Source organism: Semicossyphus pulcher, unplaced genomic scaffold (genome assembly GCF_022749685.1).
Source record: "Semicossyphus pulcher isolate SPU_LCO1_2020_fin unplaced genomic scaffold, fSemPul1.0.p SCAF_12, whole genome shotgun sequence".
Classification (NCBI taxonomy): Eukaryota; Metazoa; Chordata; class Actinopteri; order Labriformes; family Labridae; genus Semicossyphus; species Semicossyphus pulcher.
Genome location: NW_027211626.1, coordinates 8,979,303 through 8,987,902, shown reverse-complemented (window position 1 = coordinate 8,987,902; position 8,600 = coordinate 8,979,303).

Genomic DNA, 8,600 nt, shown 5'->3' with positions numbered 1-8,600 from the left:
CATCATTGGGTCTATATTTAAAAATATAAACCTGCCGTTGGCGTCACATCACCGCAGTATTGTGGTCATGCGGTTACCATCAACAGCCCTAGGTTTTTCCATATAAATGTCTATAAAATGTGTTTTGTCCGACTTTACAGTCTTAAATCGAAGTAGAACTCATTCAAACGAACTGAAAATCAGCAAATTCTTCCATTTAGATCGCTGAATTCCTGCATTTCTGCTTAATGATTAAGCTTAAAAAATTAATGCTTTTTATAAATACATATTTATATATCTTTTACTTAACAAGGTGAAGCCTCATTGAGATCAAAACCTTGTTTTCAAGAGTGACCTGGCAAAGAGAGCAGCATAATTATCATCAGCAATTTATCGTCGCCCTGACCTGTGCAATACAGTAATCTGCAGGCTCGCCAAATATCGATATTTTAATTTACAAATCAATGGCACACTTAATAGATTTTTCTCCCTGGCTCCTCGCACTGGCGCTTATGACATGAATGAGGGTAACATGAACTGAACTTAATTGGCCACAGAAGTTGACTGCAGGATAGAAGAAGTCCTAAAGTTGTTTTTACAGTTCCACTAACCCTGCACCTTAACTTTTTTAGAGGCATTTTGTGTTCTTCAGTTTATCAGGTATCCTGATGTGTCGTTATATGATTGTCTTGCAATATATCAGTTATCGCAGAATCACTGTATCGTGATATTATCGTGATATCATGGGCACGGTATCGTGAGTAACCCTGCGACCCCTAGTGATTACAATATCCAGGTACAATGTAACACAAGGATAAGGACTGAAATCCAAGCAGGTACTTTTTTCTTAACGATTTCAGTAAAAAGAAATTCTTGCTGATGAATTTAACTTCGACCAATCTTTCCCGCACACTTTTGTCTTACTTAAATCACAGCAGAGGGATTCAGTAATTTGGCCTGTTTCCACTGATGCCCGCACTGCTGGTTATGTAGACACTGCAAAGTAATAAAACTCACGCCGACAACTCGTATAAAATGCGATCTACCCAAATGTCATCAATCACAGCGGAGCAGAAACAGCGGATAACAGCAGATGAATTGATGGCTTCCTCTACTGCACACAGAGAAAGCAGAAAGAAGGGGATGAAGTACAAAGAGTGCTGAGGTGAGTGACAGTGTGCGCCGTTTGAGCGACAGACACCAGCGCTGACAGAGAGAGGGGAAGAAAGCGAGTCCAGGTTGAGCTCATGGGAGATATTTAAGAGCAGCGGTGGTGACAAGAGCGTCAGGGTCATAACTCATTCGGTCTGTCCGCTGTGGTTTATGGACTGGGACAGAAACTGGTTGACAGAGAGGAGAGCACCCTCCCCTTTAACAACACACACACACTGGCCTATGTCCTAGTACACAGAGCAAGCTGCTGACTGGGCACTTTGGGTCTGCTCAACTTCTCAACAAAAGGCCTGTTGTCTCCCTCTCTCTTGCTCCCTCTTTCTATCACCCTCCTCTGTCTCTCTCTCTGTCGTGTCCCCCTTTTTAAGTGTGCGGAGAAATGAAGCCACTCACTGGGGGGAAAGAAATATAATGAGTCGGAGAAAACAGAGAGAAAGTTAAAACAGGTTGGTGATTCAGAGGGAAACACAATAAAGCACGGGGAACGAGGAACCAAGGCGATTAGAAATGAAGTCAAACAGACAGCAGAGGAGGAGGATTGTGGACGTTGCATCCTGTCAGGGAGAATTGTGTTGCCCTCCTCTCAGAGTGAGTTTAAATCACTGTAACAGGCCTCTGAATCGGAAAAAAGCACGGGGGGATGTGCAGGTACATCTCTTCTGCGGCTCCGTTCCTTCAGGTGGAATACTGTCCATGCAGTGCAGCGGGACTCGAGGCATGACATCAGCTTGTTTGGATTTCTGAAATTAATTCAATTCGGTTTGAAAACACAGAAATTCGCTCTCTTTCTCCGCAACAAAACTTCAGTCAAACTCTGAGCAAATGTTCTGCTCTGAATCAGAGTTGGGGAATTTGTCAGCCACAGTCCCTCGGCACGCTGATGCACGAAACGGGCTAAATAATGAATGATTTGTTTGTAAGTTCTCTACAGCAAACGTGTTGCCAGAAAAACACTAATAATTTACAGAGCCCCGGCTTTAAACAATTGAGAATTTGAGAGTGCATCTGTATGCTTTTCCTCCGGGGTCAGGATGTCTCTTTGGAGTGCGGATGATTTAGCAAGTGTGCGTGTACGGAGGCTCAGCTGGCAAAGGAGAGGCACGTCTGAGAACAAAAGCAGGCAGGCGGCAGGAGAGGAGGACGACTTGAGAGCAGGTTGCTATCAGCAAGACTCATCACACACTCATATTCACCCCTCTTCACGCACGCTGTTGTTGTTCACAGTCACACCGGGGCGCTGACTGAAGATTTCATCCCTCCCTCTTCCCTTTTCTGTGCGCCGTTTCTACCAGCCGCTTTGCCTGGAGGTGCCTTGTGAGTGGCTTGTCTCCGGTCCCTCGCAAGTGTGGTTAAAACGTAGTAATCGCATCAGCCGAATCACTAACACTAAAGATAATGAAAAAGCACATTTGGAAAAAAAGTAACCCACAACACTTGAGATGAAACAGAAGGAGCCCGAGAGCGTGGCGGCTAATACGGAGGACTGTGGAGGCACGATAAAGCGTGTCTTCACACAGAGAGGAGAGGGAGCAGGGCCTAATCCTCTGTTGAATATCCACAGGCTGACTCACTACTGGTGCTCACTCTCTTCTCGTACAGGGCAGGTCAACTCTGAGGCCCAGTGTAGACAAGGTGTGTGAGGAGAAGCCCAAATCTACATTGTCAAGTCCAGCTACAGTCAAGAGGAAAACACAGGGACCGGGTTTGCAGCTGCTTCTGTGTAAACAACTTCCAGTGCAATGCAGGATGAGTGTGATTCTGCAGCAGCAATGCAAGGAAGTAATAAAGCTTAAGGTAGCATTAGCGTTCCAGTCAGTGGAGCAGCAACTCAGCATTACCTGCTACGGTCTGCTTCCTCACAGAGACAACTTAACAGCTGTAAAGTGAGGATAACATTGTCTATTTGAAGGGAATTAGACGCGTCTTCTTCAATATAAAGCTGTATAAAAATGTTGTTGTTACATGTAAAATATGTCAACAACACGCACTTCTCTGCATCTCCTCCCCACTTTTAGATCTCAAGGCTCATCCTGCATTCAGGCCCTCGGGGCATGACGCCGGTTGTGAGTAAGCTACTGGCTTCAGTCATTCAGACAAAGCAAAACAGGCAAAACTAGACAAGGCTTTTACACTCGAATGCCCTTTGTTTCTGTGCAACTGCAACAACAACATACGCTCAAGTGGAGGCAGTTACTGTAAGGACACGCTGCAAACTCAAATGACTATGATGGATAAAGCGGGATTAAAATATGTTGCATTAAAGCACCGTTGGAAGAAAATGTGCTTAAATCTGTTACTGTTTGGGATACCTGAGTGAACTGAAGCTTCAGGTTTGTAAGCATGCATGAGTAGGCTGCACACACGCGCATCCATGCACAGGTCGATACGGACCGACATGTCAACCGTTGTCATGGAAACAAATCAGGCTACCTAATGTACCATTAGACTATCATGCCTCTGATGACAAATTGGGGTTGGTATTGGATATCAGTGAGTTGATCTATGGGTTTGGTTTGTGCTTAACTTTGTTTACTAAGGATGCACGATATTATCGGAATGTGTACATTTTAAAAAGTACTGTATTATGTTATTTCTGCACCTGCCAGTGAGCCACTCCAATAAGAGTAGGCATGTTATCAATTTCACTACAGGGGACACTTGTCGTCTCTGCAATTAAGTGGAATAAAACGTGCCTAATATATCGGTATCAAAATCAGCAATCGGCAAAAAGGGTTGGAAAATATCGGTATATTGGATATCGGCAGAAATCCAATATCGTGCAGCCCTATATCAAATAATAACACATGTATTGCAGATAGCTTTTTAGTGCATAATTCAGTTTAATGACAAATAAGTCCAAAAGCTGTGCCTTTGATCTGCAGGGCATTGTGCATATTTAGTTTAAATACACAAGCTTGTGCAATGTAAAAAGCACAGTGTTGCACTCTGTGTTCTGATTGTAACCGTGTTGTAAGGAACACTGCTGCAACCTTCACGTGAACCTGCATTATCATTTTATACAGATTTCAGTTAATAATAAATCAAGCTCCAGTCTGCTGTGGAGGTATCCACACATGGCTTTCTTGCGCCAGACCACCCAGATTGTAGCTACACACGGGGAGGGTTACTATACAGCGGCTTGTCCACTCAGTTTAAAGCTTTAAGTGAGGTCCTGTTTATGTGTAGTTCTGGTTTCATTTCTTACCGGTAGAGTGGTCCACAGGTCCCCCGCCGTTGTTGCTGAATAGGGTAGTATACAGGTCAGGGTATGCCTTCTCCAGGGCCACACACAGGTCGAGGAAATGGTCGCTCTCCTTGTTCATCAGCATCTTCAAAAGGTGGTCTACTTTCTCCGCGCTGGACGAACAGTTCTGGTCCAGCTCGAACCTATCGAGTTGGCTCAAGGTACCAGAGACTATCAGCAGCTCTATGACTCGGTCCGCATCTGTTATGGACTCCAGTAAGTTCTGGTGGCACTGGTCGAGCAACTCTTTGTGCTTTGGCTCCATTGCTATCCGCTGTAGTTCCGTAGCTTCCCAGCTAACCCCAGACGGCCAAGTGGATGTAAAAATCCTCAGCGATCAAAAGTACCGAGCGACTATTGAACTTAACTTATCGCGGCTTGCAGAAGTTAGCCGGAGCCACCACGGCATTAGGTTGCACGGGAGATCAATTTTTATAGCATAATGAAAAAGGCACAAGAAGCCATATTTGTTGCCCAAGGCTGTTGACTGCACTAAACAGCGATACATTTTTCCATCTTACTCGTTCGTGTCAGCTCAGGTCGTTTTTTGCTTTCCCTCAGTGTATTCTTCCGCCGAACACATTGTCCTCTCCTTGTGTATCATTTAATGCGCCCTTTGACGACTCAACTGCTGGGAAAACTCACGTAACTCCGCCGCTGATCCTCAGTTACACTGTATCCTCCGCCATGTCTGAGCAACTCAGCAGCTGCTAGTGTTGTGACGTTCGCGAACGATCCGATTCTTCTGAACGACTCCTTGGTGCGAACGTCGGGAACCGAGTCGTAGGTGAGAGCCGGTCTTTTTATACTAGTGCCCAAATTTTACTGTCCGCCCTAGATCCACTCCCCTTTATGCCGAATTACCACAGGCAGCTTTTTTCAACTGCAACTCCGCTACAAGGTTGCGTGCAGTCGAATCATGTCACCACGACTTATGCTGCTTTCCAGACATTTGGGAACTCAAGAACTTCCCAATAGACATTTCCAACTTTCAAACTGTGAAGTCTGGAACGCAGCATTTTTCTGACCCCGACTTGAAAAATTGCTATGGAACGCCATTCGAAGTCGTAGTTCCTACTCAGAGCAGATTCACTTACCCCGACTTCACCATGGGAAGTTGGAAATTTCTCCTGGGAAGTTCTCGAGTTCCCAGTTGTCTGCAACGCAGCAATAGTGCTGGTGGTGAGCAACATTATAACCCTATGCCAAGTTTGTTGTCTTTTTGTTGACATCTCTGTAGTCACACAGAGCTGTATCATAAATTATTGACAAATCAATTAGGCTGATTAATTGTTCCTTCATTAATCTGCTGTTTCCTTTGGAATTTTAAATGTGCGGAATTTTAAATACGCGTGTGTGTCAACACAGGAGAATAGAGTGCAGGCTTGTTTGCGAGTCCAACCACTCTCTCACCTCGGATCTTATGGCTCATAAGATCCGGCTCCATTCAAAGAGCCCAAATTCCCAACACTAGCAGCTGCTGCCCGCTGTCAATCAACGTGCCGTTCAATGACCATATAAGGTAAAATGGGGCGGGGTTTTGCCAAAACACACCTATTTCTTCAATGGGCGTAAACATCAGCCCGTAGTACGTCGAACATCCCAGGCGGAAAAAATGAGAATGGAGAGAATTTGCATGAATATCTGGAGATGTATTGAAAATATTGCAGTAGAGGTAAAGGTGGCTAAACACTGACCATCTCTTGGAGCAAAGCAACCATTTATATAAACAAAGTGTTCTCCTCTGCAATTTGGAGGGAAACATTATAGGCTACTTTATACTCAACTAAATATATTTTCCATACTTCATTTACTAAAATGTTGATATTTATATTTTTCATACAAGATGTATAATAAGGTTAAGATAAAATAGAATCATTAAAGACTACATATAGCAGTAAACCTTATTTTTAAAACTAGCTCCACCCCCACCAACTAGCCTGCAACAGTAAGCTACAATGCCGAATAGACATGAATGCACTCATTTTCTCCACCATAATACTCTTCTTTTTTATACTTTTCACCTAATGGTTTACTCATAATGGAATATTTTTAAATTGAAGTATTGCTACTCATATTTCTGTGTATTTGAGCTTTGTTTATTAAATGTATTTTTATCAGGGGCCATTTAGCCTGTAGATAACACTAATCTCATAAAAGAGAAAAGGTGCTCTGTAGCAGATTTAGCCACAAGCTAAGTAAAGGGTCTCAATACATCAGTACGATGAATTTCACACATAAAACACAGTTCATCGTAAGATTAAAAATTGTCATAGAAATGTCTGGCAGACTACAGAAGTAGATAAACCAAGTATTTATCATTGATCCTTCATCCTAACCTTTTGATTTAACACCTGACACATCATATTAGCGGAACCCAAATCAATGGCTGCTCTCACTTACTACATTAAATATTTTATGTGAGAAGAATGCTAATGCAGTGATAAAAATATGAGGATTTTATTCAGTCCTTGCATAAGACCACTGAAGTAGCCACAGGCTTGTACTTCACGTTTCTATATGCAAGCTGCACAGCAACCATTTTTAGCATCTGCTTTGTCTGTCCTTTGGATAAGATAGAAGAGGGCATCGAGCCATATGTGAACATGTATGCAATACGCGTGAGTGACAAATGAAATGTGTTTTAGAGTCGGATTTGTGAAATACAGTATGATGATGATGGATGCACTCCGCTTCCAGTCTGCAGCTGAATAAAGATTGTTGGCACAGAGGCAGGCGTCTGCAGGCATACCTCTCAAACCGTGACCTTATTCATGCATGCACTGAATCTCATTGTGACATCCACAACCCTCTCCCTCCCTCTGTCTCTACCCCCCCCTTCTCTCTGTTTCCCTGCCACGCTGGCTCCATAGCTTGTGCAACTATGTGCTATCCCTCTAGATGAAAAATTAATTACAATTCATTCATATCAAAGGGATGCAGGTCCCCATAGCTGACACAGATTGGATGGTTGTGTCTGTACCCTACTTCTAAGCAGCACACGCATTAGAATTGAAAAGACAGTCTGATGCTTTTTTTCATCTTTTGGGTATAAACAAGTTTATTATTTAGACAACAGGGGTGGTGTTTAGCTGTCTGGTTGTTTACTGAAATATTATTATACAGATTTGTTTATCAGACAGCCCGGATCAGGGCAGATAATAGCTTTATCTTTTATTGAAGAGGCTGTCAGGAAGCATTTCCATCATTTATCCCGGTCTAATTGTCTCAAACTGAAAATTTTATGGATTTTTTTGGTTTGTTTTTTGTCCGTCTGCAGAGATCTTGCTAATGGGAAGCTGTCTTTGCCAAGGGTGGCACGGCAGTCACTTTATTATCCCCTCCCTCCCTTATTTACTGCGTCCATACATAACTCAATCTCAAAAATGGTGTATGTATTTTACCTCCATCCTGACAGAATGCATGGGAATAATAGTGTTTTCTAAGGTGCTAAATAAACAAAAGAAGCCTGTGACAACATTTTAGAAGAGAATAAGTTTCTCGTTTATCATCATACCGGCACTTTGTGAGACAGTTTAAACATAAAGCCATCATTCCTCAACAACATCTCAGATGTCATTGCACTGTGAGATGTTTCCAAAATGATAAGATCGCTTATAAAAGACAAAAAAAAGGGAGCAATTTGTTTTTAATTAACATAGAATTACATAACCATCAGATAGATGCCTGCAACAGATGGGGGTTTCTGATCATAATGACATCAAACCCCTCGCTGGCAGACTTGCTTATATAACTCATATAGCAATGTCTAAATTATCTCCTCAGAACGGATCTAATCGCATTTAACCATCATTAAAATTCTACTTATTATAATCTAAACATCCATCTGAGCCCGCAAGCCTTTGCTGCCATCTCTAGTCAACTTTCACATGATTTTTCCTGCATGGCTGTTACCCAAGCACTGCAGACATGCTAGACTTTCTTAATGTGGCCAAGGCAGCTTTATGGATGCCATCAATTCCACGGGCACCCCCCTCCCTCCTCACTTCACAGAGTTATTGATCGCAGTGCAGTTAACTCACACACACTCCTGTGGCCAGCCGAGCAGAGCCACATCTCTACAGTCAAGTGTGTTTAGCGGTGTTTTAAGTGAAGCCAACAGGATGTAATAAGGTATCTAGAGCTCCATGTGCAGCCAGGCACGCTGGCCTCACACCCCTCGAGGGAAGAGAAGGTATGTATC